The following is a 24,510-nucleotide window of genomic DNA, read 5'->3' as shown; positions in this document are numbered from 1 at the left end:
GTAATATAATTTAGAAATTCAACATTTTGTTCATTATGTTGCATTGACTCAGTTGCTTTATCCCAGGTTTTGCATTTGGTTCTTCTAAACCTAGGATCTGTCTCAAGCAATATGGCAGTCCTATTACCCAAATGCTACAGCCTTATTTTATGATACAATTTTTATTCCAAAAGCTCTTCACAAAAGCCTGGAATTCACCTTGCACAATAAACACTCGCTAAAAACAGGTCACTAAAATTTCCTGGAGGCAGCAATTATAGTAATTTTAATCATGTTTGCTGCTGTATTTAACCTTAGGTGGATGAGTAAGATCTTTTGTCCATTTGATTAAATGGATAGCACAAGGGATGTGCCAGAGCAATTGGCTTTTAATGATCTACAAGACCCAAAATGTGTCTGCTCTACAATGCTGGAGTCAATGAATAGAATCATAGAAACATTTAGATTGGGAACGTCCTATAAGATCATGGAGTTCAACAACCAGCCCAGCACTGCCAAGGCCACCAGTAATCCATGTCCCCAAATGCCACATCGGTATGGCTTTTAGATCCCTCTGGGGATGGTGGCTCCACCATCCCTGGGCAGCCTGTTCCAATGCCTGGCCAACACTTCCATGGGAAAATTTTCAATAATATCAAATCTAAACCTACCCCGGTGCAACTTGAGGCTGTTTCCTCCTGTCCTGTCCCTATTCCCTGGGAGCAGAGCCCAGTCCCACCTGTCTGCATGCTCCTTTCAGGGAATTGTGCAGAGCCAGAAGGTCCCCCCTGAGCCTCCTTTTCTCCAGGCTGAGCCCCTTTCCCAGCTCCTCCAGCCTCCCCTCCTGCCTTGCCCACCCCATGACAAACACAGCACAGGGCTCTGACCCATTGGTGCTCTCCTTGTCCTCAGAGCAAGAGCTGGCAAGTAAAAAAAAAGCATTTGAGCAAGATTAATCTGCAATAATTATATATTGCAAATGTATTTATTCTCTTTAGGGAGAAACTCCTGTAAAGCTCCAGATGAGACATTTCTCACATATATTACTTAGCTTTTCCCGAGGCTTTAATGAGTTGCTTTAAATTACAGACTTAGGTATTGATTAGCCTCATTCAATTGAAATCTAGGCTTAGCAATCTATACTTGTCTATAGTTTATTTGTGATATTATTCCTAATAAAGAGCTGCAATTAATCCACATCAAGAAAAATCAATTAATACAGATTTGTGTCACAAAGAAAGAAATCCTCCTCATATCTGCCCACTAATCCTGAGGCTTAGGTCTTTCTTTGCTACCAAGGAGGACAGATAAAAAATATTGATTTCACCCTATTTTTACAATTTATAGTGATACAATAATAGCACACAGAACAGACGGGCTTATCAATTAAAACAATTTTTATACATAATGATAGATGAGGACACTCAATGCCTTTGTTCTCTGCAGTATTAATAATTGTTAATATGATGGACTAGGAGTTCTGTAACAAGCATAATCACTCCAAGCACGGCTCTCGAAGAGTTGGGCTTCACTCCAGGTATGATTGTGGATTTTGCACTGAATGAACCACCATACTTGGTTCTAGAAGGAAAATTGCAGTTATCTGCAGCTGCATGGGAAAGGAGGATTATTCTGTGTAATTTTAGACTAGTGGTACAACATGAAGAAACACAAGATGCTATCCAAGCTGACATCTTTCTAATTTTAACCACTTCTATCTCCCATTTTAACCAAGTTAATATCTAACCTAATTTATTAGAAATTAAAAAAAAAATCTTATCAGAGCCTTCTTGCAGGAAGTGTCACATAAACACCACGAATTAGAATTTGCAATTTTAGAAGCCAAACTTTATCCCTGCTATGCAAAGAAGACAACAATGTGTCATTGTCCCTTCACAATTCCTACTGTAAACAGTTTACGTGATTTATTCTTTGCATGCTAGATAATTACATATTTTATACCAGTGTATCATCAGTATGTTGTTATTCTGACTGCCCCATAATAGAAATTGTGTATTTTCCCACTGCAGTGAATGCTATTCTTAACATACATTGGCCTCAACCAGCTAAAAATATCAGAGTTCTGTTGCCTGTGGGAAAGTTCTGCTGGAGTTATTTCTATTAAAAGTTTAATATTTGTTCTCTTCAATTTTTCATACTGTATGTGCCATTCCCATTTAATGCTCTCCTCTCCCCTGTGCAATTACTTACAAGTGCTTAAGTGTCACATATGAGGCAAATAATGCCCTAATTCACTCTAATTCTAACATTAATATGAATGATTGGGAATGAGATTAGTACTGAGGAACACCATTTTAAAATAAACTGTGATGACACAGTGACAGCTATACAAAGGATTAAAGAGTGTGGATTATCACAGGTTGTGGTTGAAGGTATCAAATGACAGGGCTCTGTGTTTGTTCTTGCCAAGGACACCAGGCAATCAGGGGCTGGAGCAGCCAACTGTAATTCTCACACTGAATCTCTGGGTTACTCTGGGGTTTTTCAACTCCCCTAGGTTTTTGACAGACAGTAGGTTCAGAAAAAAAGAGAGTTTTTTGAGAAGTATTTTATTTATCTGGCAACCTAGAGCCCATGCAGATATGAAGGGAAAACTTTAGTTTCATAAACCTTTGCTTTTTAACCCAAATTTATATAATCCATGAAGATACCTCTAAATTAATGACAATATTTCTTTTCTCTGCTGTTGCACATTTAAATTTATCTCCTTGTAATGGTATTTTTGCCTTTCCCCTTTCTTGAAAAGCTATCAGAAGCCTAATTTAGAAACCTTACCTCATGCAACTTAACCAATAGCATCCGTGATCAATAGGTCTCTACCTGTACATGTCTGATCCCCATTTTTCTGATGTCTCCATATAATTCTTTTACATTTAAATCTACTTAAAAACCAATATGGTTGCATTCAAGGAAGCGAGGAAGGAGTTGAGAAACAGTAATTATTCTTTGCCTCAATTATCAGATTTTGGGAAGGGCCAAAGAAGCCACCATCATCTTTTGACCCACAGACAACCACATAGTTTCCCCTTACTGAGCCTGTAGTGGTTTAGATCAAAGATGATACGTATAATTTTATAGATTTGAGAGATTGCAAGTGGCTCACACAAGACAAAATTTACAGAGGACACACAAGTCACAGCTCTTGTAGAGCTGTGCTGCTGGAGAGCTTAGCCTTGCAATACAAGCCATAAGCAAATAGGTGTTTAATGTCCATATTTAAAAATACAAGACATAGCAAGTTCAATATATTGAGTATGAAGCCACTTCACACAGAAGGATTTTGAGAAAAGAAAGTCGAGGCATAAGTCTATGTACATTTGTCCCAGTGTTGTATTTCCAATTTAGTGGATTCCAAAGAATTTCCTAAACTGATTTATATAAATCAGTTTCCTAAACTGATTTATATTTTCAGCAAAACAGTACCCACATTAATCTCCACTGTGTTATTCTAGAGAAATGAAGAAGTCACCTGCCTCAAACATCCTTATTTGCCAGCTTCCTTTTCACATAGTCATGGATGGCACCTGTTCCTTAGTGTTTTTGGAAGCTTATATCCAGTAAGTATCTACTGTCACCCCAGAAAATCTCTGAGATACTTTAAAAGTCCTGGGTACAGATATAGGGATGTTTTGATCTTAAGTCTGATTGCAGTAGTTTGTTCCTAAAAAGCTTGGAAAGAAAACACTGAATGATCCCTATTAAGGATAATTTTAAGATATGGATTTTTTTTTCTGAAATAAGACCAGTTTTATCCTTTTTACCTTACTGTATTTTAAACCAGTGAAGGAGATCAGTATCATTCAGGTTTTCTTCTTAATATATTAAAAAATTAGCCTGGTGGGTACAGGTCTGCCTTCTCACCTTTTGTTTCCCTTATACTTCTGCAATTTTAAGCTTTTCCCTCATACATATTGTTACAAGTTTTCTCTTCTTCCCAGCCAGAATTACATATATACAGACGTAATATTTATTTTCCCCCTCCACTAACCTAGAACTTCCTCTCAGTTTGTTCCCTATCTTCTCTTCTGATTTCTGTTTGATCTCTGGATTTATGTTCACCTCTTACTCTGTTATTTTAAATCCATCATGCTTGTATGTCATCCATGTCCTTGGGAGGGCCCTCTCCCAGATACAACGTGCTGTGTGGAGTTTAATACACGTGCCCATAAACACATACACATCCATGCTTGTTTCCTCACTTCGGCATAATAAATTATTATAATATTTTCCCAGCTGTTTCTGTGAGCTCAACATGCTTAAATGTAATGAATATCCTGTTAATTATACAACAATCTACAACTGAACATGAGCACATTAGTACATGTGCATTAAAAAAAAAAGAAATTTTCCTTTAGAGGTAAACTGCAAAAGGAATTGAGTTAGGGAAATAAATCCTCTGTCCCATTTTTTATTTAGTTCAGGTAACTATTGCCTGTAAAATTCCACTCTCCACTTCCCTCATCTCTATCTTCCTGACACCTTGAAAGTCTGTCTGCCAGAAAAAATTTTGGCAGTTTGAGCATGTCTTATGGACAGAAAGTAGAGCTACTGAAAAAGACTGCCCTGACCAAAGCAGATGCTGATGAGGGTTTGGGTTGCTGCAGGAGAAGGATTGTACAATAACATACCAGGATCCATCTGAACTTGTTGAGCTGTGATGGCAAAAAATTTGTGTATACAGAAAGTCTGAGATACAGAACAGCAACAACGAGTATATTAAAAAAAAAAAAAAATCAAGCTGTGATCTCTTTTAAGCTTTCATTGTAAATCATCAACAAGTGATGAAAAGCATAAATGCAATAAAAATAATCATTTCCAGGTCACTGTTAAATGATGTGACAAATGTAGACAGGGATATCATTAATGCTGCAAAGCAGAGAAGACCCACTCTGCTCATCTGTCATTTCCTTTCTCTTTACATCCCTGTGCACTGTACCTCTTTTGCACTTTTCCTTCTTCCTTTTAACTTGCCCATCTTTTCTGCTTCCCTCACCCCTGAGCCCCCTGCAGCAGCATGATGCTGATTTCACATCTCACCAGGTCTCCTCGGGGAGCAACAGCACAACAATCTCTCCCTAATAAGATTCTGGCACTTCCTCTGGAAGCTTCTTCCAGAACCTGGATGTGAACAAGCATGTGAAAATGAGGACTAATGGGAATGAAAGCCAACTTACATCTTTGGAACTTCAGAGGGACCTTGAACTGAGCACTGAGAGCAAAGCACAGCTCTTGCCAGAACTGATCCCAGCACAAACAGAGTAAATTCAGTGTCAGGACTCTGAAATCCAGTAGAGCACAAGTTTCTTCTGATTCCTTGTGTGTGTATATCTATATATGTATATATCTACATACATCTATATATCTATATAGATATCTATTTATATATAGATATCTATATATGTCTATATAGATATCTGTTTTTACACACACACACACACACACAAAACATATAAATCTGTGCATGTCTCTATATCTGGTTCTACACATTTTAGAAGTGTACCAAAATTAAAACACAGCAAAATATCAATAAAGTTTGAATTAATGGTGCTGAATAACTGGGTAGGATTCTTCACTTATTTAAAAAATGCCTGATGCTTCAAAAATTTCTATGGTTGTCCAGAAGGATGCTGATGGATGGAGCTGTGCACCTCTTTATTGTGAGACTTTGGTTAAAGGTGCTACTAGCCGTTGAGATAAATCTAAAATGCTGCTTTTTAGCCAAGTTCGGGCAGTAGGATACAGCCATGAACATTCACACTCAGCAGGTGTGTCCATCCTACCTGCTGGCAAAAGGTCTGTGTTGTACCCATGAAGATTAACCCAGACAAGCCCCAGTCTAAGGGGCTGATCTGCTCTTTAGTGAGTTACTGGGAGTTCCAGTGGTGTGAATAGCTGCTGGGAAAGGATGTCCTCCTGCACGTACCAAAAGGGCTGCAGAAAAGGTGGGGTCATGGTGCAGAATCTCTCTGTCCCAAATCTGGAAATCCTGCCAGGCCAGCATGGCAAGCCAGCTATGACAGAAGTTGTGGAACTGTTCCTGGTGGGGTCAGGGGGACATGAGCCATATGTCTGAGTGCACAGGATTGTAATTCAGGAGTGGAAATCCTGTATTTCAGTGTGAGCAGATATTTTCTCTTAGGGATGTAAATGGAACCAGTGCCTGAAAGAACTGGGCTCTGTAGCCTGGAAAATTGTATTTTTTCAGGTTGTGTATTTGCTTGTTTTCTAACTGCTGACTTGTTTTGATTCTATCACACACATTTCCTACAGTGAGAATCAGTCATTCTGCCTTCACCCTGTCTCCAACATGGCTTCAGGACATGCCTGTTGCCCCTGCTTTCTTCTCATGGCCACATTTCTCATCACCTCAGCCAAAACTGGGGACTGCCTGAGGCTGGGGAACATCACATCCCTGTGTTTCCAGCCTGCACACCTGTCAGTCTTGAGCTGTTGGAGGCGAGATCCACCCTGCACCACTGTCTGCTTCCACTGCCAGAAGAAGTGCAGCCATTAATTACAATATCACATGCACCTTTGCAAAAACAATGGAAAAACAGCCACATGAAGCGAAGAAGTTAAGAGCAAGTTTATTGCTGGGGTAGGTACCTATGGTGGACACTGCAGTGAGTTTAAGGCATATTTTAAGGCATATTCAGAAGAAAAGATGCCACGTGTTCACCACTAGTGCCTGCCATGCACACTGTAAAAGGTCTCCACTGAAGCCCTGAGTTAGCACATGACATCTGATGAAATCACAGCATGGGCCTCTAAGCTTTACAAAAGCTCCAGCATCTCTCTGTCAACAGAGAGCTGAGGGGGTTTTTGGGCAAAACCTTGGGATGTAGCTCCTGACTGATGTTCCTGGCTGGCCCTCTTCAGGGTAAGCACCACCAGACCCTGTCCTAGACACACCTGCTGGTGTGGTCCTGGGGTTAGGTCCGCCAGGCAGACAAATGAGCCATTTGTCACAGGGACTCTGATGAATGGCAAATTTGGGGTGTAAAAAGGCTCATAAGCATCAGCCTCTTATGACATGCCTCTGGAGGCCTGCTTCCTTCTGTACCTCATTTCTCTACCTTAACTTGCAGGATCTAGTGCAAGAGTGGAGGTTTTTGCACATGCCACTTCGGAGCGAACTCTCAAATGAGCATTTTCAAGGTGCAACTCATAGAGCTGGAGGCAGAGGGGGCTTGGCACACTCACCCTATAATGGTGCATGGAGCCATTTAGGCAATTTATTGCATCACACCCAAGTGACACCAGCTGAGACCACCCTGGTGACATGCATACCATTGTATATGAATATGTGTAACTTCACTGTTGAGTAATTCGTGGTGGATAATCCACTCACAGCAGTTCTGCTTCCTCTGCTGCTCCCATGCCTTGCATACATCCCTTTGACAACACAAAGGAGCAAGGAAAGTTTCGCCATCCAAATTTTCAGATAAACTGATACAATGGACACAACAGCACTCTCTCCTATTGTCCTGTAACACACTTGCTCTTCATATTTTGTTTCAGCTTCAATACTTAACGAAATGTTACTTTAACACCCAGGGAATAGGTTTAACCCAGGTAATAAGGGAGAGACTTGGCACAGATCGCCAGCTCCTGTACTTGGCACTGATTAGATTAACACCAAGAACCACTTTAGAGAGGGCAGTGTAATCTTTATGGCCATCACAAACTTGTTGAGAAAGCTCACATCTTCCAGCAGCTCTTCCAGTGATTTCTTTGTTAGATGGTGATATGCACTTAAAGGAACAGATGAAACAGCCCTTTGCCTTTCTTTGAGACATCCAGTTCCTACCAGCAGCAGGTAACACCTTCAAAAGAGCCCAGAGCCTATATTCCAGAAGGATTTAGTCACAGGTTTTCACATAAGCTTATTCATCTTGGCCTCTGGGTTGTGGTTACACACACATTTCTCCAGGACGCGGAGTCAGCACCAGCAGGCGATGTCCACTCTGGCTCTCCCCTGCTGCTCCTATGCTCCTGCCACCCCTCCATGCCCATGCAGAACAAAGAGGGCAGTGTAGGGACTGCCACAAGCAATCCTGGCTGGTGGCAGCATGACTTGCTGGAGCCAAAAGTGCCACAGAGAAAAATGTTTGTGAAACCACAGCTTCAAATACTCTCAGTGGGGTAAATTAATGTCTACAGTGCTCCATCCTGCCACAGCCAGACTGCTATCAATTCCAGAGCTCTGGAGACAGCCCAGGTAGGTTTTCATGTCACTTTGACAGGTGTCCAGGCGCTTCAGATGCTTCTGATACATTTTACACTACATTTTCATTTTACACTATGACTGCTGGTTTGGGTTTGCCTCACCCAATGGCAGAAACAGTGCTGTTCATGGTTGAAGAGGCTAAGTCCCATCATTTATTGTGTTTCAGTGAAGTAAACAAGCATGAAAGCACCTGAGAATGGACAGACCTGGGCTAATGAATCCTGATCCCTCAAGGTCTACAGCTTTGCCTACTGCAAACATACTATCTGACAACCATAAATCACCAACTTATTTTGTAATGGCCATGCCATTTCATAGACAAAGATGCATTTCACAGAGAGCATGGTTTTAATAAACAGGCAGCATTTCAGTGGCTAGACTGGAATAAGCCAGTGATCTCAGTCCAGTTCCTGTTGGAAAGGTAGTCACAGCACAAAAAACATGGGCACAGATGGGTGGATTGTTCATGGGCTGCAGTAGACACAGAGTGAATTTCTCACCTGGGGCAGGTTATGGTAGCAGTGCCATTGCCTGGGCTGAGCCAGGGGTTCCTGGCCCATGGCTGTACCAAGGGATTGGATCCCTTGGGTGCCTCACTGGAATTCTCATGCCAAGTATGTGCACAATTAACTTGGGACCTCTAATTAGTTCCTCTCAGTGTTACCATGCAGTAAATGCAGGGCTATGCGGAGCTGACTGAGTTATGACCCACTCTCACATGTGCAAAACATGCACTTCTGAAATGCAAAGGGAAATATTCATTATTCTTGGATAGAGCTCCCTTTGAGTCCAGCAGTTACAGCAGCTGTCGTCATTTACTGCATTAGCAAGCACTATTTCTGTGAATTTATATCATCATGTCCTGGAGTTCTGTGCCAGCAATATGCTTAAGCCATTGCTGCAAAATAATCCCATCCATATTGGCCACATATTTGAGATATTATGATTAGACTTTTTTAGTGGGTGTTAGAAATTATTTCTATAAATGTAGCATATGCGTATGCACAAGGGTTTTTACAATCAACACTAAAAAGGAAAGAAATATATTTTCATTCTTACATTTTGACATGGTTCTCCCCTGTCAAGCTAATAGAGTTATGCCAGCCCTGTAAAATATTTATGAAATAACTAAATGCAAAGAAATAATGTAATTTAGTGGGTTTTTTCTGAATTATTGTTTTTACGTATTTTCTACAGCCTATCAAATTTGTCATTTCAATGGAATAGGTGTTGATACCTGAGGGTGGCTGATATCAGTCAGAACACAGACTAGTGTCAGGGTTTTAAGATTAACAAGCACCTTTACTGCACCCTGCACTTCCAAGCCATGCAAGAACCTTGTCTTTCTTGTAACATCATCTTCAACACATATTAGAATATGTATTGTGGAAATCTCAGATTGAAATATCTTCATATTTTAGTTATTATAACGATACTGAAATGGTGACATTTTTTTTCCTCCAACTTAAATCTGAAGAGAAAATGTATATTCCAGCAGAAACACATCTGCAGATTACTTTATAGACAAACCTATTCTGGAAAACTAATTCTAAAATTTTATTTTATGGAGTAGCATGAATCTTACTAATAATGATCACAAAATATTAGAATCTAGTGCAGTTAAAAAGAAAGGCATGTGGCACTGCAGCTTGAATGGGGAAATAAAACACCCAAGTCGTGAGAGTCTTGTTACATTTCTTATAGAACTATTGTCATGTTTGCAGAGGACATTGCAGAATGCATTCAACCATCATTAATGGTTGGACTCAATGATCTTAGAGGTCTTTTCCAACCTTAATGATCCTCTGATTATATGATATTATGTCTGAGATGGTCTGAAAACTTACATTTTCCTCTGCCACTGAAATCCAAAGGTGTCTGAGATGGATTTACTACAGCTCCACACTCCAGATTCTGAACCTGAGGATACACACAGGTACTTTACCCAGTGAACATCACAGCTTATTTCTTCCTGTTCCTTTCGTTCTTCATACCTTTTAATAAGCCAATTTGTCAAATGGGAAGGAAGACCCAACTGAGCCCAAAGTGCAACCTGTGCCCCAACACTGATTCAGCATGAATACACTTTCCAAAATGGCTGCCAGAGTCATACTCTAGCAAACCAAATTCAGAAGCTGTAGGAATTCCTATTTCTGATCAAACTGCATTGTCTTTTTCCAGGTCTGTTTGGCTTAACCTGGACAAAGATGTGAATGTTCTCCCAGCAAGCCAGAACTCACAGTGTCTACTCAAATCAGTAGACTTGAGTTGACTTGTTGGTCCTCCTGTGCTCAGAAGGTATAGCACCCCAGTGAGACTGCATTTTCAGACTAGAACAACTAGCCAAACATCCACACATCAGTGTGCTGGGGAGACAGGGATACTTCTTGAGTCAGCTGCTCCCTGAGCGTGGAGGAAATGAGGAACAGGGAAACAGAGCTAATTGCAGCTACCTTGCACAACTGATTTGGTGCATGGGCTGCAGCATCCTCTCTCAGAGCTTTGCTCTAGAAGAATCACAGAATCCAAAAATGGTTTGGGTTGGAAGGGACCTTAAAGATCATCTAGTTCCAAACCTCCCACCATGGGCAGGGACAGCTTCCACTATCCCAGGTTGCTCTAAGTCCTGTTCAACCTGCTCTTGAACACTTCCAGGGATGTAATATCTAATGCTGTAGGCACTCTCCTGCAGCTCAGTGGCAGGAGGTGCAGGATGTAACACTGCACGGAGGTTGGGGCAAGTGGAGTGAAGCTGGGGGGCTTGAGTCTGCCAAGACATGCTGTACTTACCCCGACTTCTTCACAGGACACTTGGCTCCCTCTCAGACTGGATCTGCCACTCAGAGCAAGTCATTGTAATAAATTCTAGACAGTGATATGACCGTCTGATCCTGTGGGACATGGAATTCAGGAAAAGCTTTGGGTGCTGAGATTAAACTTTCAGATAAACAGATCCTAAAGGATGTTGTGCCCAGCGTGTAAAATTTTTAGTGAGACTCTTTGGAAAGAGTCTTAATTCATTCATTTGAGCTACAGCGTTGAGTCTTTTCAAAAAGTGTGTTAATTAATTCTTATTTGGAATGGCAAGAGCCTCTGTCTACAAGCTGCCTTTATGTTTTTACATTATCTGCTGTTAAAATCAAAGCAGTGTGTTGCATCACACTTCAGTGATACCTGCAAGGAATAACCTGTCACTAATGCCAAAAGATAGCAATCACAAAATGAAAGATATTGGGTTATAGACACTCTCCAGTCCTTTCATTATTTAGGTAGGAAAAGATGTTTTGAAAATAGAGCAAGGTTTGACAAAAGAATCTTGGCAATTACTGATTTTCAGTGCAAACCACGAGATCTCCGTCAGCACTCTCTAGTTGCCTTGGAACTGAATATGTTTAACTGTATATTCCCCTTCCTGGAATTATTTCTGCTGATTTAAAGGCATCCATGTGCCTTTTACTTCCCCTGCATTTATAAGCAAGTGGGGCACAAACTGTTTTCAGCCCAGCCCCAAAATATTTTGGCTGTTTACTCAAAAGCACCATGAATTTCCTGTAAAACCCACCCACACCTTCAGCACCATGAATGTACCTGCCATCCATGCATTCTATCCCAAACTGAAAGTTATGCATGTTCTTGCTAACCTAGTTTTGCGTGTGCGTGTGCTTTTTTTTTTAACAATAGGCCTAAATCCATATTAATGATCCAAAAAGTGACCAGGCCTCAGCACCTTTTGTCCTCTATACATTAACTATCCAATAATCAACAGTAGCTGTCCTGTACTCTTGTGTCTTTAGCCTAATTCAGAGGGACAGATATTTATCATCACCCTTGAATTGGGTGACCCATTCTGACAGGTCGACATCCTTATTTATGTAACAATGTCATAGACAGTAACTGCTAATGAGTGGAGTTACACAGAGGTCTGTTAGATGGAAAGGCAGAGGAAAGCTGAAAAGGGCATGAGGGGTTAATGGGACTTTTCTGTTCCAGCCTCCTGGGATGTGTAATTATGTTCTAATAAGAAATGAATGTATTGATTAGATTAGTGTGCAATTGTGTTCATGTGCACACGTATAGTGCTGCATGTATATAGACAGTCATTGTGTGTGCCTCTCGTCCCCTCAGTGTGTGTTTGAACCCAAAGTACCTTTGTGCTGGGGCCAAAAACAAGCAGAGCACTCCCACAGCCCTCTTCTTGTCCTCACTGTGGCAAACTCCATGTGAATTCAACTGGAGTTTATCTGAGTAAAGGCTGAATTTAACTTCAGTAAACACCAAATAAGGGCTTCAGGATTAGGCCCTCATAAACAAATTACTTCCTATTTGCATTGTTTGGGCTGAACACTCACCATCACTTAAGAGAGCAGTAAAAGCAGCCAACACATTGTAAACAGTGTCATCTGCAGAGGAGACCATCCACCAGCCAAAGTAGGCCATGCTGATGCCTGGTGGACAGCCACTTCCAGCAGCCTGCTTACAGTAGGGAGGAATTTGGCCCAGAATTTTTTCTCATCAAGTAAAATATGTTCCCTGACAGGTCTAGGAAAGCATCCTTCACACGCTCACAAAGGGCCGATCCTCCATCGCAGCCCTCCCAAGCGTGTGTGTTCTGAACTTCAGGGTGAATTCCCCTGATGGGAAAGACACAACAATAGGGGAAAGCAGGGCAGGGGGAAGGAAAGCATGTCTGAAAATTAGAGCTGCCTGCAGCCCAGGAGCCCAGGGAGTGCAGCTGATAACAGCACTCTCACTGCAGCCCCTCGCTGATGCTAACGTGGGCAGGCAGCAGAACTGTGGGGTTGGTACCTTACACTGTACAAATTCCAGCCAGAAGCTCCAGCCCCACATCCTGGGGACTTGGATGTGATGTCTGAGTTGGGAAGGAACAAACAGGGCTAGGCTGGCAGAAGAATAGGCTTTTTGGGTCACCACCTCAGCCCCCTGTCCCCGGAATAACGAAGGCCATAACACCAGCGTGCACAGGCCTGTGACAAATTAGTACCTCCAGTTGCATGCTGAAGAAGAAATAAATTACTTTCTAGTGACTCCCTCTGGAAAGAAGCAGCATTATTAGGCTCTAATGGGATTTCTTTCTATCCCAGTCTTGATTAGGACCTTTGTGAGGCAGAGGGGTGGGAGGGAGGGAGAATGGAAAACTGAAGGATTCTCAAGTCTGAGGAGGGCTCACTTTACCCAACCATAACTTTTGTGAATCGTGGCTAGGATTCCAGATGTGGCACTCAGGACAGGCTGGAGTACAAAGAAGTGAAAAAGGACTTACTAGGCAAGATTTCCAAACATTTCAGAAATGTTTAAACAAAGTCTTATAAGAACACACTAGATTCATTGTCACAAAAGAAGAATCTCTTGGAAATGGATTCTCATTAATGTATCTTTTTTTCCTGAAGAATGAAAGACAGAGGGTATTAAAATACGGCACTTGCAACATGGAGGTCAATGGACCCCTAAAGTCCGACCTTTATCTAAGGGATAATGATTAAACACATTTCTTTCTCATTGCCATACTACTGCAAATTTCTCTGTAGGAGTAGCACTGGGGTTTGGGATTTTTTGCTGTTGTTGTTGTTGTTTTTTAAAGCGTTTTGATGCAGAAAATTGTTCAGGGAACATAATTATAAAAGTCACTGTATTTATATTCCCTACAAGAGAGACTTAAATCCAAGGTAGAGCTAACTGTGAAGGGCCACCTTGTAAAAATTTGCCTCAATGGTCAAAATAGAGAGTAAAAAAGCCTTGAACTGGTGATGGCTGTAGGAGTGTCATCACTGACTTCATGAGGGCTGAGATGACATGTGAAATGAAAGAACTGCAGAAGTAATAATCTTGCAAAATGATGGTATTTTCTAAAAAAAGTATGATGCTCAAGCAAGTTCAATATCCAGGCTAAATAACAGATATGCCCGCTGAAGGCAGAGGCATTGCATAACTCAAATCCAGGTCCAAGCAGTGGATGCAGGGGAGTTAAATTTTCAGCAACTGCTGACCCTTTCACTCCTGATAGTTGAGGGTTGGTTCACATTTGAACATTCACACAAAACTGATTTCCCCATTATATTGATGGGAACTTTGGAATGCAATGAATCATCTTCAGCTGGCTGATTTATTTCACAGGGCAACTTGAGGCAGCAAACTTGGAGCAAGGTAGCCCAAACTAAGATGAAATATACTTCCCTATCCCATTTATTAGTGTCAGCATCAGCATAAGCTTTTCTCCTTAATGAATTGATCTTTCATTCAGGCCAGAGAGGATCCTGAGAAAGTTTTCCTTGCTTCTTTATATTTTGCCAAACTTCTAAGTGGGCTCCTAAAAACTTATTGAAAGAGCATTACTCAGTCTGACACATTCCATTTATTTCAATATGGTGACAAAGAGTGAAGATCTAGTTAAAAATATTGCAATAGCCTTATGGGATACTTATGGGGTTTTTTTAAATGTAATACATCACAATAGAATACTTTGTTTTTGTAGAAGGGCATTCTGTATTCTCCAAAAAAGCTGCTGACTTAATCATTAGTTATGATGAGAAGAGATTTAGTGTTCTCTTTCTTTACACTGTCACTGAGAACAATGTCTATGAAAAAGCCTATGCTTCCCATTATAAATCACTATAAGCTCCATGAAAATTTCTCCTCTACCCTGGGGTTTAAGGGAGCAGATACTCGGTGATGCAGCCTCCCAATAGCAGCACTTTATGCCGAGCTCTACAAGTCTGTGGAATGCCATCGTTAACCCTAAGTCCAGGCGCTACCAGTGCGTGCAGTTCCCATTGTTCAGCAATTTATGAATGGCTACTCTTTGACAAAAAATGAAATACGTCTTCCTTTGCAGCCTGTACATATTTTTAAAATGCTCTAAAGTTGTAGCACATTACCACTCTTAGCATTGCAAATATATATTACTGTTTATCATCAGACTGCCTTTGAGAAATACAATGTAGCCTTTGCTCCTTCAAGCTCTCTTGCCCAAATTTCAGATCTTATTTAGGGTAAGTGAGGATTCAGAAATAAAGCAAATCTAAAAAAGAAATGGTTCATAGGTGCTTCCTTCACTGAATGAAGAACACCATATCACATCATCTCAAAAGGACTATTCAACCTTAAAGGTTTTATGGGGGCAGTTTTGAGATGCATGATGAGAGATGAGACATGCATCTCTCAAAATTATTTGTATAAGAAATACAGATTTAGAGACCTAGCATTAAATATACAGGTTTCAAAATCTTTAAACTTCTTCCCTTCTTTCTCTCCTCCCTAATATCATAGTCACATACATTGGCTGGATTTTATTGTAGAACTTTGTAAAGAAGAAAAGAAAAAAAAAAAAGAGTGTTCCACACATCTGTCAGCATTTTTGTTTGTTTGCTGGCCCAAGCTGATAGCTTTTTTTTTGTTTCCTATTTTATCAGAAGGCTATCAAAATGTTTTGAAGAAAATGAGCCAAGATATTTTCCCTAGATTTTGGTGTCCTCTAATATTTAAATTCATTCTTCTCCATTTGTTTCTTATTTACTTCTTCCCCCATCTCTTGAAGATAATATTCCAAGAAGCAAAGTTGCTTGTTTCATCACAAGCTGTCTCAAATTTGTCCTTTACTAGGTTTAAGTCTGCAAGCACTGTTCAAAATTCATATCAGTGGGCTCAGTTTGAAAGGGAGGACTTTGATTCAAAGTTCTCAGCCACCCACACTGGACCTGAAAGGCCTCTAGAAATAGACCTTGTCTCCTTTTTTCTCAGGAACCAGAATAGACACATTCCCTCTGGTCTGCCCTGAGATATGGATTTGGCTCAATAAGCACATGTCAGCTGCAGAAGCAGCTGGCTGCGGAGCAGTTTTCATGGAAACTGGGAGCCTGTGTCCTCTGAAAAGATAAAAATTGTTTCAGTCATTTATTTGTTAAAATTTTTAATTTATCCTGGATGAAGTTTGAGGAGGCTAATGGTGGCAGTCTAAGATCAAATTCTTACTGGCCTTTGATTTCAGTTTGATGATTGGCACTATTACTGTGAATAAAATCAGTTCTAAATCTGCAGTGAAACATGCCACCTATGTATGCTAGATGCCTGCAAGACCTTTGTGCTAGAAAGCAGAAAGATAAAAGCACAAGAAAAAAACACATATTTTATAGGTCCTTGGCTTCAATCACAGCTCCCAAAGCCACACGCTGACATCAGGATTTAAATTTTCACATTAAAGCAAGGCATGTCTTAGCCGTCACAGGTAAATAATGCCTGAAGACATTACCCACCTTTATGGTTTTATGGATGTCAGAGTGTCCAAGCTGAGCCAATCCTGTTAAAGGGCTGGGAACAGAGGCAGCCTGGTGATTCCCACTGTCAGCATTCCCCACAGGAGTCCAACAGGAGTCACCAGCATGGCCTCCCTGTCCCTGACTGGAGCTTTCAGACAGAAAACACACGGCCCAAAGAGAGACAGTGGTTGATTGGAACAGACACGGAAGGCAGCTCTTGTGTGGAGAGCCTCACCAAAGTAGAGGTGCTGCTCAAATGGACTGCCAAAGCCTCAGACTGTCTCAACCCAATTGGAGTCTGAAGAGCTTGGACAAAATCAGGACTCTTTACACTTCTCAACAGTACCAAATCCTCCAGTAATGACAGCAATTAGCACCTGTCATCTCCATCCTCTCCAATCCTACAAAAATGTTTCATCTACTTTGTAGATCTGTTCCCAACTCCACCTGTGAAATTTTTGCTTTCTAACGTTCAAATAAGATTTAAAAACCTGTGGCAAAATTAAAGCTAAACCTGCAAGTTCTTAAACTCATGAAAATCTAACAACTATTGCAGTCACCTGCTTGAGTGATCTGCCCGGAGTCGCTGGTTTCCTGTGCCGGATTCTGCCACCCCGACTTACACTAACCCAGTTCTCTCCAAAAACACCCCTGTGCTCTGGCTTTGAATCCCACAGCTTCTCAGGACAAAACAAGGCCAGTCCATTCCCACTTCCACTCACTTCCACTCCTCTGCTCTCCAGGGGTCTACCCAAACTGACCACCCTGGCTTTGCTACTCTCCTGGGGGAGGCAGAGTCCAGAAACCAGACGGTTCTCTCAAAGGATCCTTGTCCTTCCTGCAGGTTTTCTAACTCCAAACTAGAGAGGAAAAAAATAGAGCAAATGTGACCCTGGCAATTGAGATCCTTTGCTCATACAAGCAGGGCTATTAAAGCTGAACAGGAACATACATCATAATAATTAAAGTGGGCATGAGTTAGCTTTGAATTGCAGGAACTCTGAGTGACCACGTTTCACTTTCCTTGTCATTGACTAAGATAGAATTTCCTTCTTCTCATCAAATGGCAACTCTTTTATTTATGGATTACATCTATGCCTTGGAAGGAGGTAGAGTTACTGATAAAGTTTTCCTGAAAAAAACATGCTGTATTTTCTTTCAGCTCGCAGATGACTGCAGTTGATCACATCTGTTTTCCAGCAGACATCAGTGTATCCAATTAGAAAGATCACAGAATATTTTAGAGGTCTTGAGATTATTTGGTCAGCCAAAAGATTTGGGCTTTGAAAAAGAACAAGAAGACAAATCTGGTATGTGCTAGTTTTTGTGACAACCATGGTAAAATATTCTCTTAAAACTCATTACACAGATCTAATCCTTAGCATTAAACATATATACATGTAAAAACCAAGAGTTTGGGTTTTTTTACTATTATATTAAAAATTGTAGTGACTAAATGACTTGCAGTCCTGGCTGAACTGACAGGAAAGGTCAGGGTGTTCATGGTCACAAGATATTTCAAATACAAAAATTAATCAGCCTCTTCTTTTCCTTGAAAGAATGCATGAAGCCTTTAGCAAACAAAAAAAATCACTACTTAAAAGGATGGAAATGTTATCAAAATGTTTTGATAAGTAGTTTAAATTTTCATCTTCAGCTCTGATATGACAAATGCAATGCATGGAAAAATCTTCAAACTAAAAATCGGGGCTTTTTGATCTCTGTAGTTCCAAAATAAAAATCTATTTTGACGCTTTCATTTTAGGATGTTCATGACAGAAGGGGAATCAAACTTTATGGAAAAATATTGATATCAAAAAAGTAATCAGTTCTTAGTTGCAAAGTCTGAAAACATCTTTGAAGTGTCTCTGGCAGTTAATTTCTTGGTATTCCACTAATGCTTATGTCCATTATGTCCTCCTGTAAATAACTTCCCAGGATCTGACAGCTGAAACCATGGGAGCTTCAATGCATACCTGCAGACTGATGGTTCAGTAGATTTAATAGTTGTTGAGTTTTTGTGGGTTTGGGGGGGGAAAAGCAAGAGAAAACAATTGGGCACGAAGGATAAAAAAAAGGCTGAACACAGAGCCAGAAGGCACAAAAAAATTATCTTGAGAAAAGTGAATTGAATGGGATTTTGAGCAAAGTGCTACCTGTGGAAAGGCCTTTGGGCTGCAAGCCAGGGTACTCTCCCTTGTGGCTTGATGCCTGCTTGATGCCTTCAGCCAAGCAAAGATTTGCATGCCTAAGTAAAACAAACCAGACTACACGAGAAATTGTATTTTCTTCATTGAAAAAAGAGGCAACTCTATGGCAAATCAGGGAGTTTTAAAAGGAAACAGCCAACCTTCAAATTTATTACAAGTCTTTCAGCCAAGCCTTGAACCCTGAGAACTTCTTCCTTCCCAGTGCCACAGCAGAAACATCCAGCATTGCAGATTCCACACAAAGGTGCTGGAGCATCCCTGTTGTGGGAGTTGAACCCCCTCTTTGGGACTGCCAACCCAAAACACTACCAAAAACCCCACCTTACATCTGCATGGTGCTGTGCTGCAGCTTTCCTTCCACAGGGCTTCCTTCACCTTCCACTGGTGGTGTTGGGACAGGGCTGTTGAAACCCTAAGGAAAAAAGGAGTTCTGCAGGACCTCATTATAAGGTTAAATATAAATAGTTCTATTGTAGCCTTGCATGCAGTCTATTTTACTTGGGCAAGTGTGTTTTTTGTTAGACACATAAAACACAGAGTGGGTTTTAATGGCTGATCAGATCCCGTTAGAGCAAATTGCATGTTTAAATACAAAGGATGAAAGGATCTCTATTATTCTACAAATTTCTAGCAGCGCTGCACCTTAAAAGGAATTTTATAGCAAATTTGTAGCTTTGCAACCAGCTCATGGACCAGGGGGCATAAAAAGGACATGTGTTCCAAGAGCAAATGCATTCCATATTTCAGAAATAATAAGTTCTTGCTTGAACCCAGATCTCATCGGTGCAGAGAAAGGATTTTGCACCCATGGGAAGGACTTTTCTGTCTCCAGCAGAACAACTGCAATCCACACAAACATTCAAAAGCAAAAATCCACATTAGGGGAAACACTGTCCCAGTAGATCTGGCTCATAGGAAGTAAAAAGATTAAAATACTCTAACAGCAATAAGGTTTGTGCAACTGAATCTTCACACAGGCAGGAAGAAAATGTTCATGTGGTCTTGGAATTAATGAAGGTTGTAGGATCAGAAGGTACAAGACACAAACATCTCATACCCTTAAACCACAATTATAATTAATATGTAATATTTGAGCCTTTGAACTCTACATGGGTATTTGTATTAATTTATATGGGTAAGCAGCTGGAGCCCTAAGCAGATGTCTAGGGCCAGGGAGGTGAAAGCGAGAATATGTGATGATTTGCTGGTATTGAGAAGGTAAATGAAATCCTAGGCTTTTTAAGTGAAGAATGAAAATTCTTCCTTCTCTACTTAGGGTTTATTACTTACAGTCATGGTTCTTGATCTCTCCCCAGTAGCTTTCTTTCATGTAAACAGTTTTCCTTCATGCATTGGAAGTTCCAGGTTCCCAAAGAGGGGATTCACAGCCCTAATTAGGAGAAAGAAAATTTAAAAGAATTAAAATAAATCAGAAATAGAGTGAGAAGCATATTTTAAAGGTGCAAAATTTTATTCTTCCATGAGAAAAGTCACATTGCTTCGAAATTAGTGAAAGCTGTCAATGCCTTGACCAATACCTAAGCCACAAACAATGAGTCACAGAGCATCCCCTGCAAATTCAGCAGGGCAGTGAGTGTAGGAGAACACTGTAATGAGTTGTCTGCAACAAACCTCAGAGTCTTGAGGCAACTCCTCTTTGTTCTCATTTATGTAAATCTTTACATGCACTCAGGCCTGAAGTATTTGAGCTCTTTCAGCAGTGCACCAAGCAGTGACACACTATGACCTCCTACATCTCTTCCTCTAGCAGAAAATGAAATGTAAGAGGGTGGACCTGGACAGCTGAGCAGAGGGTGGGGAGCCCAGCCATGGTGTGCACTCCCCAGAGAACTTCGTGTCTGAGTCATGCCCTCAAAAATGTTGTCTCTTGCAGAGATCTGCTTTCTCTATTTAGGAAAACCCTGTTGTGCCAGAAAAGTAAAGCTATTTTTTGTGACAAGGCACTGGCCTGGCTTTGCTAAGGGTGACAGGAAATGGCACCAAGGTTCCTTTTTCCTCATCCACAAGCAGCAACCCATGAAGCTTTACATTTATCTATAGATGAAACATTCTGAATGTCACAGAAAAAAACAAATAATTGAAGAAAAATGATCCAAAATAGATCATGATCCCAAATAACTTGAATAAAATAAGCAAAAGACTTGAACATTATGTGAAGTAAAGATGAATACTGCATGATTAGCTAAAAAATGCAGAAAATGTTCTAGTTGGTTCTTTCCACATTTTCATTGCATTCAAGTTTCAGTTAGTTCAAAAAGATGGAAATTTCTATTTGCAAGCTAGAGAGATTTCCTGGGCTCAAAACCAGAGTATGTCTTTAAGACAAATTCATGCCTCCAAAAATCCTATCATAAGTGACAACCTATATTATTCTTTTATTCTCTATACACAGGATGTGTAGATAAAGTCTGGGTCGATTTTCTTACAACGTGTCCAAATCCTTCTGTTGTGGAAAACTCCAGGTTTCCAGTGGTTTAAATTCTTATTGTGAGACAAGAGCAGTCTCATGTTTGGAAGTCAGGAGGCTGCTGCTTTTTCTATTCCTTCCTGCCATCTGCAAGATCTCATATGGGGTAAAAACGGGAAATTACTTGAGCAAATCTTCAGCTTTCCTCAGTTTGCTTTAAATAATGTCCTCAGCCTTCTGCCTCATGATTTACATAATAAGGAGACTGTGTTGTGTTATTACATCAGTTTCATTTCTTCAGGGAAAAGGGCTCCAGATGTATTTGACTAAGTCATTAGTGCAAACATCCCATATTTGTAACAGCATTCCCTAGATCAACTGTAAAGACACACTGTTGATTTTGGCTACAGCCTGAGGAGTGGACAGACACTGCCACTTGATCTAAGCAGCTGCCTCATGACTCCCTCCAAGTTCATTGTCATGGAGAGAAGTACAAACCCCTAATGGATCCACAACATGAGATTCATGAAACCTGGCAGATGACTCATCTGATAAAAATCACCGTTGTACAGCTATTCAAGGGGGAGGGGGGAAAGAAAAGATTTAGCCTTCCTTAGAGAGATTGCTTCCTTTCATCAGGGTGTTTTTCTTCGCTCGTATTGGAATTAAATTACAAACAAGGACAGAGTGGGATCCTGACACCTCAGCTGCTGTCAGTGGGTTTATTGAAATCTCTGGTGAGTAAAGTACTACTCAGGGTGAGGAAAAGTTACAAAAGCCCTTTCTATCTGACTCGAAACCATCACTGAAGTGTAACAATGACAATATATGACCCAGCATAATTCTAGAAGTAAAAACATTGATTTTCCTACATTATTTGCTGCTTGATTCAACTCATACGAAAACTTGACTACACCAAATTATTACTCACTACCACATCGAGCAAGAGGAAGCTTTTTTAATTGCAGATAAAGCCTCATTGTTGATTTACTTCTGTACCCTAATATTGACAATTAGAAATGGAAAAAAAAGCTAATTAAAAGAGAGGTAGCTTTAAATTGTTAGCAAATTGTTCCAAACAGGCACAATAATGCACATGAAAAAAATGTGCACGCGAGTTCTCTGAAATACTGCTGCAAAGCAGAAGACACATGGCTAAGTAGATAAGCAGCTTCTAAAAGAAAATAACCTAAATAACTTATTACTGAATAAAACTTTTGAGAATTGGTCAGGAATTCTGATAGATGCTGACCCGTTTGTATCACATTTGTGCCACAGCCTCTATTTGCTTCCTGGATGCAACCATAAGACTGAGATTTTTCTGTAAATGGTTGGAATGATAAATTGAGTAAGGACTGTCATGTTCCCATAAAATAAACGCTGTATTTTTCATTTAGAAACATTTCATTTAGAAAACATTGTAATTTAACATGATACAAAGATGTGCAAGAATTACAATGTACAAGTAATGGATAAGCAATATATGTATATTAATATTTGACACATGCTCTCCTACAGGATTAGACCCCATTAAAAGGTAAAAAAAGGCACTTATTGCTGTCTCCTGGCTTTGTCATAGCTGTTCAGATCCCTGTTGCTGTGCAGGAGATGTGATATTTGCACTTAATTGCTTCATTTGAAAGCCTTAGAAGAGGGTATTCTAATGATTAAATCAATGTAAACCAGGTTTCAGAGCCAAAATAATCAAAAGTCTGACCAAGGCAAATGTTCTCAATAAAGTGAGCTTGCCAAACACAAGTGCTAATTAACACCTGATTCTAATTTGGTGATTGTGAAAGTGTGGCAATGAAGCCCTATGATTCTGCAAGTGGAAATAGCATTGCTTTCCCCTATTAGTAGATTGCATGGATTGCCCTCATGGCCAAAATTCCTCCTTTTGATCCATTCTGGGTACAATCCATCAGAGTAGAGACAGCTACACTCAGGTTGTACAGTACTTCCCTGGCTGAGAATATTTACCATTCCTTGGTGCTTCTCCCAACTGTAGTGGTTCTGAATGAAATTTGATCTCCCTCGATGTCAGCTTTCACCAACAATTTTCAAGATGAAAAAGTTCAAAATATCCCACGGACTACAAATGGCAGAAACACGTGGTCACGTTCTTTCATATTTCCTGTTATGATGGATTCTGATTTTTGAGGGAGGAAGAATTCTCCTTCAGCCAGTTTTCACACGGGGAGCTCAGGTCCTCCTGGGTACTGTGGCAAGCCTTTCATTCAGCAAGACACTGGGAACAAAAGCAGATGTAGCAGCATGTGACTAATTCCTGAAGTCACTGGGCATTTATCAGTCACCTGGATAACTCAGGGCTTTTCCTTGAGTTCTTTACCATCTTCATAGTGACACACAACAGACCAACCACAACTTGGCATTAGATGGGATATTTGTTGACACCCCAAATGGCCAGGACTGGCTTTGCAAACAGAAAAGGGCTGAAAGGACAATTTTCCTTCCCACATTAAGCAATGAGTCTTCCCAGTAGACACAGTCTCCTTTGTGGACAACTGCAATACTTCAGACCTTGGGACCATCAATCCAGTGTCATCTCCCAGAATATTTTTTTTTTTTATTTCTTAAGTACATGCTCATCAACACTCTCACATTTCTTTGCATGAAGGTGGCACCACTATACCCCAGTAACTTTTACAAAATAAAGTTACTGCTGCCTTAGACCTGAAAGCTGTGGCACTTCTCACTTGTGACATGCCTAAAATAACATGCAATTGAACTCCATGTGTGACATACACAAGTAATTACCAGGGCATACAATATATGAAGCATCTTCAAAAACAAAGGGATGTAAATTTAACTTCTAGCTGATTGTCGGTGAACCCAGTTACAAAATCAACACCTCGTGTATTTGATCTACACAACAGCTACATTATACCATCTACTGATCCTTTTAATGCTTTACTCAGTTTACTTGGTCCATCATTAAAAAAAATAAATATGAAAGCAAAATTTTAAGTGCAAGGCCTACAGAAATATTTGAAAAGACTCCTAAATATTTTATTACCTCTGCAGTGCAAATGTATTTGCCTGTTTAAAGCAACTGCAGTTTGTTCTTAATAAGGGTGAATTTGCACTATAAACGGCATCCCCTCTTTGGAAACAATACTTCCTTTATCTGCTTGTGTTCAAAAGCTCCTACCAGGGAAACCTAACTTATCTGTTTCATCTTAAAACTGGAGCTGCCTGTCAAGCTTTGACAATCTTCAGATTCTTTTGGAAATAGGAAGCAACCCATTGTGTTCAAATTTGCTCTTAGTGACAGCTGATCCCACAGGAGCAACTAGTTAGAAAATAATTGATAGCACTTGAAACAGAAAGGACTGCAAATCAGGTATGACA

At 40.4% G+C, this 24,510-nt stretch overlaps 2 long non-coding RNA genes across 3 annotated transcripts in view; both read right to left on the bottom strand.

The window, feature by feature from the left end:
* LOC137476141 (uncharacterized) overlaps positions 1-18,084 on the bottom strand; it is a 34,141-nt gene extending 16,057 nt beyond the window's left edge. Inside the window, exons 1-3 of one of the 2 annotated variants that reach the window (XR_011000271.1) lie at positions 12,580-18,084; positions 11,021-11,121; positions 8,076-10,150 (exon numbers count right to left, since the gene is read on the bottom strand). This is a non-coding gene — a long non-coding RNA (uncharacterized lncRNA). Of the gene's footprint in view, positions 1-8,075; positions 10,151-11,020; positions 11,122-12,579 lie in introns of those variants that run through there. The other variant, XR_011000272.1, reaches the window with a different exon arrangement.
* Positions 18,085-19,857: 1,773 nt separating this feature from the next.
* Positions 19,858-23,256, bottom strand: LOC137476140 (uncharacterized). Its single transcript, XR_011000270.1, has 3 exons — positions 23,119-23,256; positions 22,391-22,459; positions 19,858-20,100 (listed from the first exon to the last, which is right to left on the bottom strand). It is a non-coding gene; the product is annotated as an uncharacterized lncRNA (long non-coding RNA).
* Between the last annotated feature and the right edge of the window lie 1,254 nt (positions 23,257-24,510).

Source organism: Anomalospiza imberbis, chromosome 6 (assembly GCF_031753505.1).
Source record: "Anomalospiza imberbis isolate Cuckoo-Finch-1a 21T00152 chromosome 6, ASM3175350v1, whole genome shotgun sequence".
In the NCBI taxonomy this organism is placed as follows: Eukaryota; Metazoa; Chordata; class Aves; order Passeriformes; family Viduidae; genus Anomalospiza; species Anomalospiza imberbis.
This window is presented reverse-complemented; position numbering and strand designations above follow the sequence as displayed.